At 35.7% G+C, this 22,135-nt stretch overlaps 1 protein-coding gene and 1 long non-coding RNA gene across 4 annotated transcripts in view; both read right to left on the bottom strand.

Moving 5' to 3' along the window:
- The window catches only part of klhl29 (kelch like family member 29), a 410,063-nt gene that overhangs the window by 374,933 nt on the left and 12,995 nt on the right, over positions 1-22,135 (bottom strand). The window lies entirely within an intron of this gene.
- LOC307134934 lies at positions 9,911-13,274 on the bottom strand. 2 transcript variants are annotated; one of them, XR_013817612.1, is made up of 4 exons: positions 11,687-13,274; positions 11,513-11,572; positions 10,108-10,230; positions 9,911-10,014 (listed from the first exon to the last, which is right to left on the bottom strand). It is a non-coding gene; the product is annotated as an uncharacterized lncRNA (long non-coding RNA). The 2 variants fall into 2 exon arrangements; XR_013817613.1 differs by lacking the exon at positions 11,687-13,274 and having other exon boundaries at positions 11,513-11,625.

The following is a 22,135-nucleotide window of genomic DNA, read 5'->3' as shown; positions in this document are numbered from 1 at the left end:
TGGCAAAGGGGCTTTCAGTTCAAATCAATTCAGTTTTATGCGTCTCACACTTTTCATAAAACACTTCATTTCAAAGCAGCCTATTACAAAAGAACAGTGCTGTAAAACCTTCTGTGAGCAAGTTAAAGGAGACAGTAGGGAAAACATCACAAGATGTTTAGGCAGGATGAGTAAAAACCATGAGGAGGGTTACCCATCGTCTCATGATCATCCAAGGTAAAAAAAAAAACACACACACAATTTTCTCATAATATACATTGCAGCATCACCTCTTTTCTCACAGCGTCTGAAATGGTCCGATAAAGGATCCGGTCTCTTTAAACCCCTCCTTTCCGATAGCCTACTCTGCTCTGATTGATCGGAATGCCCAGTCTGTTGTGATTTGTATTCAATTGTTTTTGTATTTTCTACATATGTTTACAATATTTTTTTTATTACAAATTCAATAGTTTTTTATTATTTTTTTAATTTAGAAACCCATGGTAATGAGGAGCATGGTTTTACCTGTGCCTACCATGAAACTACAGTTAAACTATAAATAAAAATGAATTATGGTAATTAAAGGATAATTCAACAGCCTGGATCCCATTAATTAAGGACAAAGCTTTTTTCTCTTTAAATGTTTTATGAACTTTTTAATAGTTCTAATGAAATTTAATTAAATGTTATTTCAATGAGAGCCTCATGAAAGATAGATATCAGTGTCTTTCATACATTAAGTGTTAACTCTAAAATATTATTGTTTTTAAAGGGGTAGTTCAACCCAAAATGTGCTCATTTACTCACTCTAATGTCATTCCAAACCTGAATTCTTTCTGTGTAACATACGAAAATCATTTGAGTCTGTTTTTTGTTTGTCCATACAATGTTCAATGGTAGCCAAATCAAAATGGTTTGGTTGTCAACATTTTTTAAAATACCTTCTTTTGTGTTTCACAGAAGAGAGCAAGTCAAACAGGTTTTGAACAACTTGAGTGTGAATAAATGATGACAGAATTTAATAGCAGTAAATTTACTTTAAAGATGTAACTCTAAGAGGTCGCCTATTCAAAACAAAGGCGTAGTTTGATGACGCCAAGTTTGAGCACAGAAACTTATGACATTGTGGTCTTCACCTCACAGCCGGTGGAAAAGAATCGGGATAGGACTCGGGTAGAAATCATTTTCATGGATGTGATTATTAACGTTACTGTAGTATGACGCAGAATCAGGAGCGATTGTTAATAAGTAGAGCGCAGCACAAGCCTCGTGAGCAGCGGGACTATTATTATGCCACAGTCGCCGGCGCCACTTCCGCTTTTCCGGTCATGAGTATGAGGTAACCCAGCTCTGTTTATCCTATTAGATATATCTGAGTGTGTTGAAAAGGATGTTATGACGTTACTCTGTGCGTTCGCTCGGCGGCTGCTATGACACTTGTTCACACTGCAGTGAGAGTAAAGCATTTCTGCAAAATAAAACCGGAAACCGAGGGTAACGCAGATATGATGCCACTGACAGGCGACTCCCTCACACGTCCCGGTTCCTTGGTTAAAATAGCAATTTCTCACGATTTACAAGTAGTTGGAAACATTTGGGAGATTGTAAGTACTCAACTGAACAAACCATATAACACTGGCCTAGTGGTTTTTGGATATTTTACAGATTTTTTTTTACATAGTGCACCTTTAATGCATCCTAGCTCAAAATCAGTTCTTTACTGTCAGGTGCATTTCTGTGTGACAAAAGTGCAATATTAAATTTGCATTTGCAGTAAATTCAATAATATCCATCATTATTGGTCCCTGTCAAATGACATAATTGTCTATATTTTGTCTATATATTGTCTATAATTGTCTAATAATAACTTTTTTTTTACTCGAATTTAACGCCCTAACCCCATCAAAAATATTTCCTGGGGGAACTCATGGGGGCGGGTGGGCTGGGTTTGTCCAGGGCCGAATTTTAGCCACAGTCCAGCCCTGTTCACAACCAGCTATATTGCACACTACATGAAAGGTAATACCTGAAAAAAAGCATAATAGTGGCCCTTTAAAGGGAGAGTTCACCCAAAAATCACCCTCATGTTGTTACAAACCTGTATGAATTTCTTTGTTTGTTTGAATTTTTTAAATAATGTTGGTAACCAGGCAGTTGGCGGTAGCCATTGACTTCCATAGTATTTTTTATCCTACTATGGAAGTCGATGGCTATCATCATCAGTCTGGTTACCAACATAGTTTAAAATATCTTCTTTTGTGTTCAACAGAAGAACGAAACTCATACAGGTTTGGAACAATTTGAGGGTGAGTAAATGATGACAGAATCGTCATTTTTGGGTGAACTATCCCTTTAAGTATTCGCAAAATATTTGCCAAACATTTGCATTTGCATTCTAGCATAAAGTATATTTCCGGCCAATTCAGGCAATGATAACCAGACCTCTCTTCTAATGGAGTAGACACGTCAATTTCTTCTCTGGCATATAAATATCCTTCGCTTCTCAACCTCCATTTGAGAGTCACATGGTGCAATCAAATGACAAAGCCGTCGAGATGAAGTCATGACACAGTAAATCAAGTGAATTTCGAGCTTTTACAGGCACACAAAAGGAAAAGGAGCAAAACGCTGATAGGGAGTAATAATCCTTTCTTTTCCCGATTATATAAACTTAATAGGATTCCGAATGCAATCACTGTCTAAACTAATGCTTTTAGAGACACAGAGGAGGATCTCATCAGATTGCGTCTGGACAGAATGATTCCCTCGTCTCCGCTTTTCTATTCGCTCCGCTCGCACATTTCCTGACCCCTTCGTCTCCGCCTGGAACGCCTTCCCCCTGTATTTACAGACAATAAAAGACACGGACAAATGTTTACTTTGTCATGGAGTGAGAAATGTACTTCCACTATATCATTCAAGATTATTTACGTCCCCATTGGCTCCTACTTGCGCAATTCTCCTTTTCTGTCTCACTCCCAGCGTTCATTTGCACTTTGTCAAAGAAACAGACATTTTATGTCAAGGCCCTGGGGAATTAAATTAATAAAGAAAATGCATGGTGGATTATCTTCAATTATGAATACTGCCAGAACAGGAGTATGAAAAATAGATATTCAAACCATCCTCTGTAGAGCAGAAATTAAATTAATTTATTGGTATGTACACAGAGCCAAATGTGTGAGTGTGTGCTCAGACTTCAAATATTACATCTATAAGGCATATCATTTGTTTCAGATCGAGGTAATGTTTATGCTAAATTCCCCAATGCATGAAATGTAGCTTTGAGGTCATAAAGGCCTAACGTTGACCAAATTATTTGTATACACAATACACAAAGTATTTCTCTTCCAAGAAAACTGACCAAAAATGACCCCAAAACAATTGTGTTCTAACAAAATACTCTCCAGCATTGCCATTCATTTGAACTTCAGTCACCAGCTAGCAACTATCCTGAGCTGTGACGTTAGTGATGTTGCAAAAAAAGTGTTTCATTAAAGCTCAAAGCTACTTCCGAATGGCCAGCCATACCTTTTGCACCCATAATGGTAAGCATGCAGACATCTTGGCTAGTTCCACCGACATCTGACTAGCAAATCAAACAAATAAATCATCGATCTGTATAAAATGTATTTGGTTATTTTACAGTACGTGTACTTACAGTGTACTTACCCTGTAAGTACTGGGTAATATAAGGTTTAAGGTTAGGTTGTCAGAGTCACCTCAGGCCACACACATAACCACTGAAAACGAATCAAAATGATGTAGTATTCATGCCAGGCCAGTATGTGGCGCTGTAATTCTGCCACAGAAATGCACTAAAAACTAAGAAGAAGAGTTGTGGCTAGAAGGGGTACAGCAACGGTCGGAAGTGAGGTAAAATCTCACAATAAAATAACAATAAATAAATTTGCTACTTAGCAGATTGTGTTTTATTAACGCCTACATCTACCCCAACCCTAAACCTACCCTTACAATAATGCACATACAGTAATTAAATGACGCAATATTGATGTGCGCATGCCCAGTGCCCGTAGTTGTATCCCTTCTAGTCTTTACCGTGCGGGACGTGGTGTGATGACATCCTCGTATCACAAAATATACAGATCGGCTGTACACACGAAAACGCAAGGGTGTCGATTTCAAATGTATCCACTCTGGGACCCGGTTAAAAAAAAAAAAAAACAGTTTCAGGCTCCTAAAACGGCGGATCCATCTGGGCGAAACGCTGATACGCTACACAATTTTTACGTATACAGCAAAACGCGTCTCCGTGTGGACGGGTTCTCAGTTTGCACTTTGTTTTCTTTTGCACCGTTTCTCCCTGCCTAGTTTGTTGTCATGGTCACTCATTTGGTTCGTCATTCCGTTCAGGTGTGTGTGATTAATTATCCTTGTTTGCCTGTGTATTTAGTTCCCTTGTTTCTGTTCATTGTTGTCAGGCCTCGTCAATGTTTGGCTGTGTAACACTACTCTCTTTATGTGGATTTACCTGTGGATTTTGTATTTACCTTCATCTTCGTGTTCGTGTGTGTTCTAGCAAAACAAACCATGACAGGATTAGGGGTAGGATCAGGGTTATTAACCAGATATTGTAATTACTAGTAGTATGTACGTGGGGAACAGAACAGTAAAAAAGTGCTACCATTTATTTTTTTGTAAATAAAGAATATTTTCTATGAAAACTAAACATTTTATTTAAAAAAAAATACATTTGCAAACTACATTATATAAAATCCAGATAATTCAATAAATCATTACTTTAAGAAAAATATGTGTCACATGCCAAATCATTTTCAGTAATTGGAATAAAGCTGAAGTAAAATAAAATATAGATGGGAAAATCTGACTTGACTTGCCAACTGAAATAAACAAGTTTTAAACATTTTATTAAAAACGTAAAAATAATGAAATCATTGAAATTATGAAATATAAAAATATGAAAAATATAAATTCTATTTTCATATATAAATTATGAAAATATACAAATAAAAGCTAATTCCAAATAATATTAATAATAATAGTATATAAATAATACACTAATAATAAGATTTCATTTGTTACCAATAGTTAATGTATTAACTAACATGAACCAACCATGAGTAATACATTTATTACAGTATTTATTAATCTTTGATAATGTTAGTTAATAAAAATCCAGCTGTTCATTGATTGTTCATGTTAGTTCACTGTGCATTAACTGATGTTAACAAATACAACATTTGATTTAAATAATGCATTATTAAATGTTGAAATTAACCTTAGCTAAGATTAATAAATGCTAGAAGTATTGTTAATTCTTAGTTAATGTTAACTAATGAACCTTATTGTAAAGTGTTACCAATGATACTAATAATACTGCCACATACAGCAAAAATAAAATAAAAACTGAAAATATAAAACAAAGCCAATTCAAAATATTAACAAATAGCATATAAATACTTCTGAAATAATGGCAGTGTTATTTCAGTATTATTATACTATTTATTAATATTTTTTTACAACTAACAATAGTTCTGACTTTTCAAAAAATGAAGCCTACATCTTACTAGCAAAACAAATAGCAGACCAGTCAGGAAACAGGAAAAAATAGATACATCTAGAAAGATAAACTGCGCTCGTAAAGCCAATTCATGAGTCCTGGTTGGTTAGTTACAATTCCACACACACACACAAAGTAATTTACAGTGTATTAATTGCAAGCACAGTCCCTGAGGAGCAGTCTTGGGTTAAGTGTTTTCCTCAGGACACAGTCATGATCGAGATGGATCATGAACTTAGTGACTCTCTTGGTCTGCTTGGTTTGTACCTGCAATCCTTGTGTTAGCAGCTAACCTCCTAAACCATTCGTCTCCACCGTTCGAAATGGAGTAGGACACCTCAGGGTGAAAAATCTTTTCCCAAGCCGTAACAGATGCTGCTTTGAAATCTCCATGTCGCAATTATTGTTCACCTGTCAACACGAAGTCAAACCATAAATCATCTTCGTAATTATCAATTGATTAAAAAAAGCTATCTGACGGAGAAAGCGGCTCGCAGGCCTAATGCATCAATTTTAATGACATTTCTTAATCCAAAAGACTTGGCAATCACCAGAGACCAATTACAGGCCATGAGATAGAGGCAAACCATTAATAACGAGAGTTAGCCTGTTTCGCCTCAACATCATTTTGGAAAGGGCTTGCAGGGGTTCATTTAAAATTAACTGGTAATCCACAAGCATTATGTTACACTGAATCTAAGGGTGCGTTCACACTTGTAGTTCGGTTCCCTTGGTTCTTTTGGTCCGGACTGGAAAAAGAAAATAATACATTTAATCTTGGTTCGCTTAGCATTCACACTGTCACCAAACCTAAAGATACGAAGCAAAAAAAGGCTTTTATGACATATATATTTTGCGACGTAACTTACCGAACATCCAAAACAATGGGGTGTGCTTGTACATATTTTTATGCAGCTGAGAGCTCGTGAAGAGCTTATAAAATGTGTAAAGGAGTAAAACAGCACCAGGAATTCCTCGGTTTCCGATGCCTGTAACCAACTGTGATCCGCAATGTAGCTCCTATGACCTGAAAAATTAGGGCTGTGTCCGAAATCACCCCCTGTTCCCTCATTTGCTATTCCCTGCATTGGTCCGCTAATATAGTTCACTTGAGGGAGTGAATGAAAACGAGTGAGTGTATTCGGATACTGAGTGGGCCGGAAGGGCTGCTGCTTTTGCATAGTTTATGCTTGCTGTTTAATAATTATTTGAAACTTAGCAAACTGGGAGCTCCAGTAGTAAGATGAAAAGATGTATTTTGAACTCTGTCATGGAAACCTTATGGCGTATAAACTTTAATTAAGACAAGCATTTTGAAATAGGTATTGTGAAAAGCACTATACAAATGAATGTGAATTGAATTAAACAATTTAATAAATCAATTTAAAAATGAATATTACACTGTAGCTGTAAACCCTCCTGTTCGAATTGCCCGCTCTAAGTGGGACTCAAACCCGGGTCTACCAGCATGAGAGTTGAACCCTCTAACAATGAGGCTAAAGGCTGCAACCCTTAGAGTCAGTCACTAGACTGTCTCTAGAGATCAGCAGGGGCCGGTTGCATAAACTGTTAAGACTAGTCTTACAAGTTAGACATACATTTTTTTTCTTTAAGACTGTTCATAATTTTTTTAATCAGTTACATAAAAACATAGACTGGCCTAATTTGATACGAAAAGTAAGACTGAATGCCACTTGCCTAACTGCTAGTGGCTCATACTAGATCTTAAGACACTGTCTTAACATAATGTCTTAGTTTATGCAACTGGCCCCAGAGGAGTGAGGTTTACTTGCACAGCGACTACTAGCTGGCCTCCGTTACATAGCCACATTAGACCAGCTGTTTGGAAAATGGATGGATGATTCAGCTACGGGTGGCATCTTCTGGTTCATTTGTCGCGTGACTCTCACAGTGCATTATGGGTATTCTCTAGCGATTGAGAGTACCACGTTTGTACACTCGTTATCGCAGTGCAATGTAGCATTGAATGAGGGCACTCAATAACATCCACTATACTTTCGGACACCACTACAAATGGTTGTCCCCTCAAATAGTACCTTATTTAGGGGTATAAGGGGCGATTTTGGACACAGCCCAGGTATGCTTTAGTATCCTGTCCTCTTTAGGGTCACGTCATGTGACATCACATCCTGTTTTGGTTCATTTTGATGTCTTTGGTCCATGTTTCTTTCATATATCAGTCAAACTCTGTCCTCGTCCGCTTGTTTAGTGCGCACAGGGGTTTGGATGGCAGCGTTCACACTTATTCAAATGGTCTGACCAGAGTTTGGTTTTTCCAGCTCGCAAGCCAACGGAGAGATGCTAGACGCCCTGACTCAGTGTTTCCCACACATAGACTAATTCATGGCGGTGCGCCACAGAATCAACACCGGCCGCCACATATTGCGTGTCGTTGTTCTTTCTTTCTTTTTACGCTATTTAAAACACGCAGCATATTCGTTCAGCTGCATTTCCTTTGCCTGCTCTCCCTCCGTCTCTCTGTCACTCACGCACGTCTTTCGCTCTCAAATGGCCAAACCTGCTCTTGATATGAAACAAAGTCTAAGCTTTTAAAATGTTTAAAGTTTTAATACGAAATTCAAACAATAAATAGCGTTTTGGCGCTAATGTGGCATAACAGTTAATGCATTTGAATGGATAGACATTTTTGGTAAACTTACTAAACTTCCCTAATTGGCTCACTTATTGATGGTCAAATGTGACCATACACCTTAACTATTGTTAAATTAAATAAATGTTCTATATTTTAGTTTAATAATATTTATTGAATATTTTGAGGAAATCTTTTGGTACTAAATAGGCCTACTATTTGTATGAATTACAATTTAATGAATTAAAATATGTTTCTTATTTATATTACAATTAATTAGTGCCGTAATTAAGGTTAAAATAGAGAATTCCAATGCAAAGAGGCAAATTAGAGTCATTATGTGGCTGGAAAAATAATAATTTTTCATTTCACTGCATGAAAAAAGGTGTATCCGGACCAGGATACTCCTGTATACACTGCTGAAATTCGGAAGAATCCAGGAGTATACTGGCCGGATAGGTCAAATTCCATGGATCCGTATATGTCCGTATACATCCGAAATGGTACCAAATCGGATGTATGTTGTGGCCGTATACTCCCATGCTACAGCCATTTGTTGCCATGGCAAATAATCCCATCAAGTTTTTCCCAGGAGACATTTTCACACCTCTAAACAGCTTTGCCTTCCACCCCCTATTGGTCCTTCATCTCAAACTGGATTGGTTGTTTTTTTTAAAACCACTCCCAAAACCCAGACTGCTATTGGATGACAGGACGCATTGAAAACCCAGTCAAGTGACTTTATTGGTTACTTCTAAGGCTAAGGGTGGGCTAGGTTTTGTAGCATAGGGACTTGATTGGTTATAGGCCAGCTATGCAGATTTTGCTCATTAATATATATATATATATATATATATATATATATATATATAAAAATAATCCCCTCTCCCTCCCAAAAGAAAAACACACACAAAACAATTTGAGAAAGTCTGAAATATTTATTAAAAAGGTATAAAAAAAAAAAACACATTCTTAACAGCATTATAAAAGAACATTAAAACAATGGTGAAACAAAAACAAGTTAACTAAATGTATTTAAAAGGGATGCAAATGTAAAGGAACAAATGTAAAAATATAAACAGTCCAAAGAACATAAATATACGTTAAAATGAATTGGTAAAGAAACAAAAAGGGGAAAAAAATGAACAAAATGCATTTAAAAGACAGAGATGTAAAGGAATAAAATACACAGTGAACATAAAAAGGAAAAGAATAAATATACAAATTAAACAATATAAAATGAGAACAATACATTTATAAGACAAAAAAAGTGTATATAAAATATATTAAAATACATATAAATATTCCAAGTAAACAATATAACCAAATAAAAAGAACAAAGAGCATTATAAACATACATTAAAATGAATGGGGGAAAAGATAAGTGAACAAAATGTTTCTAAAGGAAGGCGACGTAAAAGGAACAACAATACAAAACGTGGAGATCAAAAGCAACATGGACATCTAAAAAGGAACAAACATACAAAGTATACAATATAAAACGAGACAAAGAAATCTATAAATTAAAAAGTGTATATAAAATATATGTAAATGTTCTATATATGGGAACCAATAAAAGTATAAGTATATAAACATAGGAATAAAGAAAATATAAAATGGAACAATTGAATATTAAAATTATAATTATAAAATAATTGTGACCAACTCTAACACAATGTTGTTTGAGTTTTGAACATTTTTTCAAACTGGCATGATGGGCTGGTGATGTGACATGTAGTGTGGGTCAGTCTAGTCTGGTTTGTAGTAGCTAGCCAAACCAAGCCTTCCATCAACAACCATCTTCATCTTCATCAGGTCTATAGTTGCGGTCTTCCACAGGTTCTGTGTTGGTTTGTGCAACCCTGGACCTGGTCTCCAGCAACTGCAAAACATGACAGTAAATTAACCACTAAAACTCAGAGAGGAGTATAGTAACATTCTGGAGGGAAAAAGCTTAACCGGTTTCTTAACTTACCCGTCTCTTTCTCTGACGGTTCTGTGTGATGTTCTTCATAGTGTTTCTTTTCTGGGCCTTTTCAGACTGAGCCAAAGAATACTTCCTCAGCAAAGTCTCACAAAATAAAATACATCTTGAGACCTGCCAAATAATACATTAATAATATATAGTTAATGCCAATAAAAGTAAGTAAAACAATTCAATTAAAATGTATTTGTATAGCGCTTTTCACAATACATATTCAGGGTTTTTCCTGGGTCAAAAATGGTCTTCGGTGGTGGCTGACAGACATGGTCATCCATACACACACATACGCACGGTAAAAAAAAAATACCCTACCCACATGATCTGCAAGCGCAATACTGACAATAAATTTGAAATAAATTCAAAGAAAGTTTGTAACTTTTGCTTATCTTATTTTGATACCTTGATGTTTGTTTTTGTTCCTCATTTTTACACTATTTACTGATAATTGTTTTGGTAATCATATCAATATTAAAAAAATAGTATTAAAAAAAAATGAACAAATAGCCTAATTTTCTGCCATATACAATCAGCTAGCTAACAACAAATTTGTTCTGGGTTCACCTCACTCCAGTCTAAACTAATTGATTTTAGGCTATTTATTTTACTACACATTGTCCACATAAATAAGCTGAAAGACTGTTGATAATTAAAAATAATTCTTACCATCCACTCTTGCTAAAGTGGGTAAGCACACTTGTGTTCTCATTTCAGGTGTTGTTCTGAGTAAATGATTAAACTAATTTGTGAGTTCAGTGTTGGACAGATCAGTTCTAACCGGTCGTTAAAATGATTCGGTTCAAAGGAGTCATTAGGTGGCGAATCGGACATTAGCAGACGCGTTGTGTGTGAATCACGTCTTTAGAAAATCGCGAAAGATTTGTCAAGACACAGAAAACACTTCATAACCGGATAGGATTTGTTTCCTGTTTATTTAAAGTATGCTTTATGTCAGCTGGTCAGAGAATCAGTCAATGTTTTTTGAGCGCATTTCACACCCAGCGGTAATTAAAGGAAGACGTCTGATAGCGCCACGTGCAACATGGATTCGGTCTTCCGACCTTTTGATTTTGATTAACGTAATATGTGAAACATTAGAAAGCTAAGAATGCTTATTTTGAAGACAGAGAGCGTGCGAGCGGGAGGAGCTCACTGGTCGTTCTCTCTGTCACTCAGTTAACTCAAGTGCAGCAGTCCTCTACTACATCAATCATAAATCACAATAACTCAACAAATAAGGCTTTGGCGGGACAAAAATTTGTTTTGGCGGCCGGCAAAAAATGTTCAATGTAGGAAAAACCCTGATATTGTTTCAAAGCAACTTCACAGAAAATGCATGCGTCTACATTACAGAAAAAAACAGAGAACATTAAAATAATGACAACATTTTTAAGATTACCTTTTACACATTCAGGGTCAACATCTGTAAAAGTTCTTCAGGATCATGGATCCAAAACTTCTGGATCATGAGGGGGGAAGAAACATGCACACACACAAATGAATATTAATTTGTTTGATAAAACATTAATATTAATTATCAACTTACGGACATGGACTTGCAAAACATACTCACCAGGCCCATACAAAAACTTTACAGTAGATCCAAAATCCTGGTTTGCCTGTAATTCTTCAGAGTCCAAGGATGGTGTTTTCCTGTCCTCTCTGCAGAACAAGTGTAAGTTACATGATCTCAGATTATTCATTCCAAAGCTCTGTTACATTTTATGACAAGCTTGATCTTAAAACTAGCTGACAGTAGGGATGGGCATTATGACCATATAATTATACATACATGAGAAATTATATTTTACAATAACGATATCACAATATATTTATTTTGATGGATATTTTATTAAAATGCTACAGAATAATACTGCTTTAAAAGTCTTCACTGTATGATATTCAATTAATTAATATCACATGATTCTTAAAGAAGCAGAAGGTCTTCTCTATTCTTTTGTTTTATTAAAATGATGACAAAGCTGCAGCCCCTTTAAGAACGGATGCACAGAATGACACGCATCCGGGTTTCCCCACGTTAACTTGAACTGTTTAACGTACTTAAGACATAACTGACTGTTTAAATCAAGTGAATACCTCACATGACAAGGTTTCTGAGATAATTGTGTGCATTTTACAGAAAGATAATTGATTTCGGGATCGCCTGCTGTCTGAGAGAGGCTTATTTTAACACATGCATGTCCCGTTCATTATTCTACATTCATGCATGTTTCCTTGTCAAAATGTCAAAAAGTTTTAGTACAGTCAGTGCTGCGTTATATACGCTATATTCCCATTCCGCAATATAAAACGGTAATGTTAACGTTTACAGCAAAATCACTAACAATAGTCAGTATCATCAGATCGCCATAACACCCAGCCCTATCTTAACAATATTACAACAAAACACAGAAACAGAATATGTAAGTTAATCACGATTAGCATATGACTTTAATGCACTAACGTTATATATCTTGATAAGCAGTAGAAAAAATATAAAGGGGTTTACGTTACCTTCTGCCGTCTGCTGTCCGCCATTGGAAACTTAGTCTGTTCGTATTCATGTTTTTTCGTTCTCAGTCGACATCCCACAATCAAAATTCGTCCAAAATAAGATTTTAACAGGTTTAAAATGATCCATGCAATGCCATTAATGGACAGAAGAAGCCGTCCTGTTGAAGATTAGAAGCCGCGCGATCGCGTCGCGTCCCCGCGAGCCACGAGCAACGAGCAACTCCAACGGCAACGGGTGTATAATTCAAACTGAAGGCGCGCACTGTCATTGGTCAGATTTCTGGATGACGTTCAGATTGACCAATCACGCTCAAAAGAACACGGAAAGACAGCAAGTAGCCTTGCAAATATAGAAAAAAACTTGTTTAAAACAACAGTTAGAAAATGTGTATATTTATTTTTATTTGCTGTTATATTTAATGAATTGGTCAAATGTTGTTTTGTGGTGTGGGCAGAGGCCTGGAAGTTTCAACCTGTGCAGATTTGCAGTGCAGATTTGTACTCTTTAAAAACAATTATTGTTTGATATTTAGTTTGCTATATATTTTGTTATATTTGTATCCAGAATTGAATGTAAAACCAGTTTGAATGTAAAAATACACCTTCACTGTAAAACAGAAAATTAAAGTAAAATATCTTAATTTAAATAAGGAAAAATCTGTAAACTAATAGTGTTTTCTCTAAAACGTTTAATGTAAATTTCTGTGAAGTTTTTTAACTTTATTTGACTTAAGATATTTGACTTATTTTACGGTTTTTGTTTTGCTGCTGTAGCTGCGTTTTTTTTTAGGTTTTTATTCTTACAGTGTAAATATAAAACTAATAAGATTTACTTTAAAATGACAAAGAATAATGTTAAATTGTTAGTATGGACATAAACATAAACCTTTAATATAATGAGCTAAATATTGTATTACAGTTGTTAATTTACAGATATTGTTTGTAATTTTGCATGAATTTGTTATTTATGAAAACAGAAAAATAATACAGTGATGTTCCTGTATAAAAAAATGAGAATTACTGTAATTTGTCATTAATGATATAATCCTTAAAATAACAGTCAAGTTGTTTATTTAGATATTGTTTGTAATTTTACATTGTTTTAAACATAATTCAAAATTACAAGAAAATACTGTAAAAAACTGACGTTTTTTTCTGTAAAATTAGGATTATTTTTATTGGTTGCCTTATTTTTATTGGTAACCTTATTGGTTGCACCTACATCTATTGTGAGTGGTGGATTTCAAACCTCAAAACGCTCCTCTTTTGCAGCGTGTTAAAGTTAAGAATCTTGGAGTGACACTTTTTGTTAACAGTTGCAGAGCTGAAAGATCTGCTTGTGTTTCTGTGTTTCTTGAGCAAGTGAATCCCTGCTCTTTTTTATTCCATATTTTTATTTTGAGCATATCAGTTTTTGGTGTTTTTAAAACAAACTTTTTCATTTTCCACATTTCATCTCCTTTTTATTTAATTCTATTATTGCCTACAATTTGTAAAACTTTGCAAAAATTGTTTGGGGATAGTCTAAAATGTTTGGTTAATTATCCTTTGTTAATTCCATTACATTTCTTTGTTTATTTCATTACATATTCAGATTTTTTTGTGAACGTATATGTTCAGACAGGGTTTTTATTTTGTACTGTTTTTATAAAAAATATTTGATTTAGAGACTCTTTTCATGCAGTGGTTTTAAGGCCCTGACACACCATTCTGATGGTTTGGCCCAGACCCAGGCAACGTGAACCAACCCCACAGTCGGCTTTAGTCATTGCTAGTTCAGTTTAGTGTTTCAGGGCCTTAAGAATTATTTTTTCTGTGTAAAAAGCTTGTTTGCTGTAGCCTATAGTAGACCAGAGATAATTCTCAATCCTGAAGTGCTCCCCTGCCCCCCTCCTTCTGAGAACAGCCAGCACAAGTGTCAGTCATTAACATATGAAAGGTCTTCTTCACACCTAACAGTCTTCAGTCCTAGCACACCCAGCAGTGTTTCAGCTGTATATGTCCGTGAAATTTCACGGATTCCTGTATACGTCCGCATACGTGAGGTTTCCGGGTTTTTCTGGAAATATACTGTTCCGTGTTACTCTGATCCGCTTTTTCCCACATACATCCGGTAAACATCAAATTACACAGGAGTATACCATGCCCGGATAGTGCCGGATTTCAGTGTTTTCATGCAGTGTTTGTAATGCCATTACCCACCAGGTGCCTGTATGGCTCTTTAATAAATATACATGTATCTAGTCTAGTTGCACAAAAAAGTGTTGCAGATCATAACTGCTGACTTTTTTTAGGTTTTGCATTTGAATACATATTTAGACAAGATCAAACACTAGATTTCTTTAAATGTGAAATTTTAAAATGTTAATAACTTACATCCTAATATTTTAATGATACTTATATAAGCACACACAAGTGAATATTAATGAATGCAAGCAAATATAATTTAACCCAAGAAAAGTTTTAAATAGTGCTAAGGCAAACTTATTTTTCCTTATATGTACAATAGCCTATATACATATGAATTGAATTCAAATTCAAATTCAAAATGCTTTATTGGCATGAATGTAAATCATACAATATTGCCAAAGTTAGGAATATAAGAACATAAATAATAATACATATAAGAACATAAATAATTATACATATATGAACATTAATAATAATATTAATTGACTGAATCAAGATCGAAATCGACACAACCCCTGCCGCCGCACGCCACCACAAATTGGTTTCTAATCTGTGTGACTGCAAATTATATTTGCTGCCGCTAGGGTGCGTCTAGATTTCTAGGCTAGAATGATCTACCATTTATCATAAACTAAATCCTACAAAATCATCTGCTTCAGTCTATTGCAGATATAGATATTCATACATGCATGCGTATTACTACTTTTGAATGTTCACAAAGCGTGTTTGCGACCGGCTTTGACCGTACGAAAATGGCGGACTGCTAACGTATAGAGGCCCATAGAAACAGTCGCTAATGAGGCATCTACATTATATATATATATATATATATATATATATATATATATATATATATGGCAGCGCAATGACTTCTAACGATGGCTTTACTAATCAACTGTTGGCTCTTTCATTTAGAATTTGGGGCTTATTCAACCTTATTGGGCGTTGCACTTTCTCCCATTCATACTGTAAGAAATCGGAGTGCACCGTCTTCTTATATATAAAGTCTTTGATGCACTACAATCACAGATCAAGATAAGCAGAGGAAGTAATTACTTTGAAATATTCAATAAACACTGAAAGGGCCACAAAATAATATCCAACTATCCCTAGATACACTTCAAGGCCAAGAGTATGCAGACACCCACTTCTAATTAACTGGTTTTGTGAAGCCGATTAATAAAGCCAAATCTTAAAGCTACGGCATTCAATGACATTCTGTGCTTCAAACATCATGGTAACCATTTGAAGAAGGTCCTTTTATGTCACCTGAGTACAAAGCGAGGTCCATAAATGTATCGACTCTGTTGGGGAGGGACTTGACTTACCCAGACAAAGCCCAGACCTGAACCCCACTGAACACATTTGGGATGAATTGGAACACTGACTGTGAGCCAGACCTCATCGCTCAACATCAATGCCTGATGCTCTTGTGTCTGAATACCAGCAAATCCCAGCAGTCATGTTCCAGTGGAAAGTTTTCCCAGAGGGACTGGAAGCCGTTAGGGACCGACTCCCTTTTAATGCCACTGGTTTTGAAAGGAAACCCTCAGGTACATACATACTGCTGCCCATTTAGCTTGTCTATATTTCCACAAAAACATTAAGCAGTACATCTGTTCATTATAAATCAGAAATGTTTCTTGAGCAGCAAATCAGACAAGAATGATTTCTGAAGGATCATGTGACACTGAAGACTGGAGTAATGATTCTGGAAATTCAACTTTGACATCACAGGAATAAATTACATTTTAAAATATATTCAAATAGAAATTCATTTTAAATTATAATAATATTTCACAATATTCTTACACTATTTTTGACCACATTAATACAGCCTTGGTGAGCATAAGAGGCTTCTTTAAATCTTACCAACCCCAATAATATAATATAATTAATATAATATATATAATATAATATAATTAATATAATATAATATAATATAATATAATATAATATAATATAATATAATATAATATAATATAATATAATATAATATAATATAATATAATTAATATAATATAATATAATTAATATAACACATAATTTTTGCTAAATGTCTTTTAATCAGCTGTGTTTTGGTGATTTTTGATGCAGATCATCACACTATATAGCACACTTTTCAAGCAAAGTTATTTAAAGGTACCGTTACATGAAATTTCTGTTTTTAACATTAATATGAGTTCCCCTAGCCTGTCTATGGTCCCCCAGTGGCTAGAAATTGAGATATCCTGGGTATCCTGCTCTGCCTTTGAGAAAATGAAAGCTCAGATGGGCCAAATCTGGAATCTTCCCTATATGTCGTCATACGGGGAAAGGTTACCTCCCCTTTCTCTGCTTTGTCCGCCCAGAGAATTTGGAGAAAATGGATTCAGTGTATTTTTTACATTTAATTCAGTCGCAATGTCAGCACAGGCTTTACAAACAGACTTTACAAGCCAGAGACTAAACGATCTACTTCACATTGTTTCTCTTAGTAGCATGAAAAAAAATCTGTTATTTAAATTGTGATTAAACTACAGAGAGCGATCAAAGAACACTTATCTTTATAACGTTCAAAGCTGTCAATCACACATACACTTGCCCAAACTGCCGTTATAATGGATGACGCTGTTACACCGTGTCCTAACTACATGCAACGCCACAACACGACACGCGATAAAAGGTATTTTTTCCATGTTATTTAGGCATTGTGTCCACCAAAGCGTTTTTAGAACACCATGAGTGGAACGAGGCGCTGAGTGAGTATTTCAAGCTCAAGCGCTGAGCGTTCAGCGTTTTTTACTGGTCGCCTAGACTTGAAGAATGTTCAACTTTGAGTAAAACGCTCATCACTGTCACTTTTCACCCAGCCGTCCAATCAGAGTGGAGGAGGGGCGGGACAAATAGAACACCGACCAACCGCAACATTCTGCTTGTACTGTACAAAATCAACAGATGATAAGCATTATAATAATGGAACAAAATAATTTAAAACTAGAGCCAGAACAAATACTTTACATTGTATCAGCATTTTTAAATAGAATCAATACAGAAACAAACTATATGTGAAATGAGATACTAGTAACACTTCCGCGGATATTCCGTATCATAACAATAAAGAGTCTCAACTGAAAAAAACGCTGCACTGCCAAAACGCTCTCAAGCGCCCAAAGCGAGACGTTTTCAGCCAGCTAAAAACGCTTTGGTGGACACACAGCCTTAGAGTTTTTGTCCTAACCAGCCGCGACGGCGACACGCGATGATTCTATTTGAGAAACGGTTTCTATTTCTGCGACGTCGCGGCTGGAACAACAACACAAAACATAATCTCAGGTAGTGTTTATGTGCTTTATTTGATGTTAAAAGCGTGTAATGTGACTTTGAATATCATTTAGTGCTCCCAGCTTTGTAACATAGTCGTACTAAAAGCAACAATGGATAATTCAACTCAGATCTTGAAATTAAACAAATGAAAACAAGAACGTTCAAACTGTGAACAAGTATATTCTATGACAAAGATTGTTTTAGTAACTCAGTATCTATTTTTAGTAATGTTTAAATGGTGTAATATTTGTGAATTTGAAAATTATCCATTTCCTTGCGAGTGCCGTTGAGATGAATCTCTGGTGCCATAGCCTGCACTTGCCGCGAGAGCCCGCCCACACGCTGTTCTGATTGGCTGTGGTCTGTCTACTCAATGCTCATCACTGCAGCCTTTCATGTCATGGGAAAAAAATCTAAAAACAATGCTATAATCAACACTTTCACGATTACTTAATCTCGACAGCTGTAATAGTAAAAAAAAAGTAGTAAAAGTGTAATACTCATTTCAAATGCAAAGATGTCAGCCAATCACAGCAGTGGGCGTTTAAACTGACGTCTTACAGCACCCCTTCAAACAGAGCATTTAAGCCAGAGGGCTAAAATCAGGATAGAAAAATGCCTTTTATTTCTGAATTATGACAATTTATGATGTAAAAATCATACTAACCATATAAGTATACCTCAGGAAACATTATAAAGGAATTATTGATAAAATTGTGTTATTATGGCGCCATAGTAGACAAAACAATACAATATTATCATGTAAAACCTTTTTTAATATTATGCCTGAAGTGTGTTTGTGCTGACCTAAAATAAATGTCATTATTTCCTTGGATATCTAATGCAAAGAGATTCTCATATTTTAATTTGTGGCATAAATCCAAACTCTTTTTGTGGCCAATGACTGTACATTTTGCTGTGTATAATTATCAACAATCTTTCGATAAAGGCTTTTCCTGTTTCTTGTTTCTAAATTCCCCTTTCCTTTGAGCCTCGGCGTCACACAGGAGAGAAAATTACACTTCTTTCACATCAACCGCAGCATGTTATATAGAATTACAGCTACTGCAGCCCGAATTCAGCCGAGGTTTCAACAGCACAGCGGAAGTAAAAATTTCTACTGCACACAATCTCAAAGCAACTAATAACAGTGGACATTTGTTCATTCTTTCCTCATAACGGTGCTCCCTGTTGGCTGCATTTCTAAATGAAGACTGCAACATATAATTTCCTAGACTGTATTATTCAAATGCAGCATGACAGTGGCAGCACCGCCCCCAAAATGAGGTCCCTACATGAATCATCTCACTTTCTCCAATTGTGCTTCTCTCCAACTGCGCTACTAATTTTTGCTCAACTACATTTGGGAGGCACAAATTGTCTGTGACACTTCCAAATTTATCATCAACGTTAATAGCGTGCCGCATAATCCACTCGGTACAAAAGGAAATCAGAGCAAAGTACCATGATCAAATTATTCAATTGTGAAAAGGGTCATAAATACTAGTTGTAAACAGGAACAAATGTTCTATCTGCAGTTCAGCACTATGAGCTAGTTAGCAAGAGCCCAGCAGTCATTATTGCCGGGTACACACAAAAAGATAATCGGGGCGATTTTGGGACAATTTCTCCTCTTCTGACAATCCTAGGTAAATTACTGATTATCTTGATGGTTGTACAGATTATCTTATCTGATTTTCCTGTGGTGGGAGGTGTGTTAAGAGTGATTGAACCTGATCGGAAGAACGTCGTAAACATATTTACGATCAGAAATCCTGACGTGGGGGAGGGGCTGCATGTGTTCATCAGATCAGATAGGGGGCAGAAAAAACTTGACCAGAACATCCCTACATAAAACCCCATTGAACCTTTTTTTCAAAGAGTAGTTACACCCTGATAAAAGTGCATGTTATTAGCAGTGACAGGGAATAAGAACGCCTCGTAGCGACCTATATTGTGCACGTAGCTCTATAACCGCTTGGTTTGTCTCTGCCCCTAAAACAAACCGCTGCACTCCAACTAAACTTTCGGAAGAAAGAAACCGCCTGAAGCAAATAATTCCATCACTGGATAAATGGATATCAGAGACATGAATACGATTACATCCCTTCTGAGGTGCGCTGATTGCTTTTGATGAAAGCGATGAAGAGTCTTTAATGACACGTCTGTCGCTGTACGATCGAGTCAGAAACCCTGGTTCCTGTAATCTTTTCCCTTGGTGCACCCTGATGATTATACAAAAAACCATGCAGAAACTGAGGGATTGGTATTTACTTAGGAAAACATGAAACAACATTTGCAATGTATTTAAGTAAATAGTTCAGACAAAAATGTTAATTCTGCTATATTTTACTTATCATGTGACTTTCTTTCTTCCATAGAACACAAAGCAAGATGTTTCATAGAATGTCCAAGCTGCTCTTTTGTCACACAATGTGAATGAATGGGGACCGGGCCTTTCAAACTCCAAAAAGGACAAAGAAGCAACATAAACTTATCCGCAAGTATAAAGTTATGGACACAATAATTGTACAGTATATTCAAAGTCTTCCTTTATCTCATGATGGTGGATTTTCAGCAAATAATGACTTCAATTTTGGTCTATTGTTTTTACATTAAGCAATCATATACTGTACACTACTGCTCAAAACCTCAAGGTTGGTGAGATTTTTTGGAAAGATGTTTTTGAAACACTCTTACACGCACCAAGACTGCATGTATTTGATCAAAAATATAGTAAAACAGTAAAATTGTGAAATATTACAATTTAAAATTAATAAATAAATTAATGTTTCACACAAAATGACCAAATAAAGCACCATAAAAAGTATCTACAAGAAACCCAACAAGTCCATAGTTATAGAATAGTCCACAAGAACAAGAAGTTCAGAGTCAAAGCCTAGTTTCAAATCGGTTCTTTATCTTTCCACACCCAAAGCACCAGCTCCGGACCAGGAAAAGCACCAAAAGATTGCTGGGCTAGAAGTAAGAACCTCTTGCATCAGGCGCTGGGGGCGGGGTTACCGTGACCAACAAGACGAACACAAACTTGTGACCACCATTTTTGAAATAGCAGCTAATCGAGCTAATAGCTGCTGCTTGTTTGCAATCTCCGTCTATGAATTCACGGTGAGCTGCACGGATGCGTTGGATTCACTGTGTTTTGTATCCGATGTAGGATCGTAAAGCCATGTGCATCAATAGTAACGCAACGTTTGCCATTGTTGATGGAAGGCTTGTTCGAGATGCAGCGGAGCTGTGCAGACCGATCGAGTCCAACAAGAGCATACGACTCCTTATGCTTTTGATTCACTCATGCGGTGTTTTGATATCCAGGGTTCCCACTCTTTCATGAACACCGGATTCAAGGACTTTTTAAAGAACGTTTTGTTTGAAATCAAGCACAATAAATACGATAAAGATGGGTGTGTTACAGCCAATATATCAAATACCTACTGCACCTGTGTCTATCATTAATGCAGTAACGCTAAGGCATATACTGACAACTAAAATACAATTTCCAATGAGGAAAAATTTCCAATTTTATAAAATCCATTGAGGAAAGAGGCTGGTGTACAAGAGCGAGCGAGTTTTAACGAGAGATGCGGTTTGCAGCTTTTAACATTTATTTCACACTAGTTTTAGTTTTCTTTTTTATAAATCATTGCTTAATTAAAACATCAAAATATAGAGATAATATTGTATACATTAATTTTCCAATTAAATGAAAAGATAAGTTAATTGTTAGGCATTAAAATTATGTAAAATTATTTATTAAATCACCTGTACATGTACCTTTTTAAAAATCTATTTGAAGGCTTTTAAGACCTGCACATATTATACTTAACATATAGGCTATAATTGCTGCCGTAATAACGGCCTATTTCAAATGTTTATGTGCTTTTCTTCTTTTTATTTTTTGAGCGGTGATGAAATATTGCTCTTGTAAATACTTGCCAACATTTCAGTAATGAAAGTCTAGATCTTTAAAATGCATCCAAGTTACAGTAAA

Source organism: Gobio gobio, assembly GCF_949357685.1.
Source record: "Gobio gobio genome assembly, chromosome: 12".
In the NCBI taxonomy this organism is placed as follows: domain Eukaryota; kingdom Metazoa; phylum Chordata; class Actinopteri; order Cypriniformes; family Gobionidae; genus Gobio; species Gobio gobio.
This window is presented reverse-complemented; position numbering and strand designations above follow the sequence as displayed.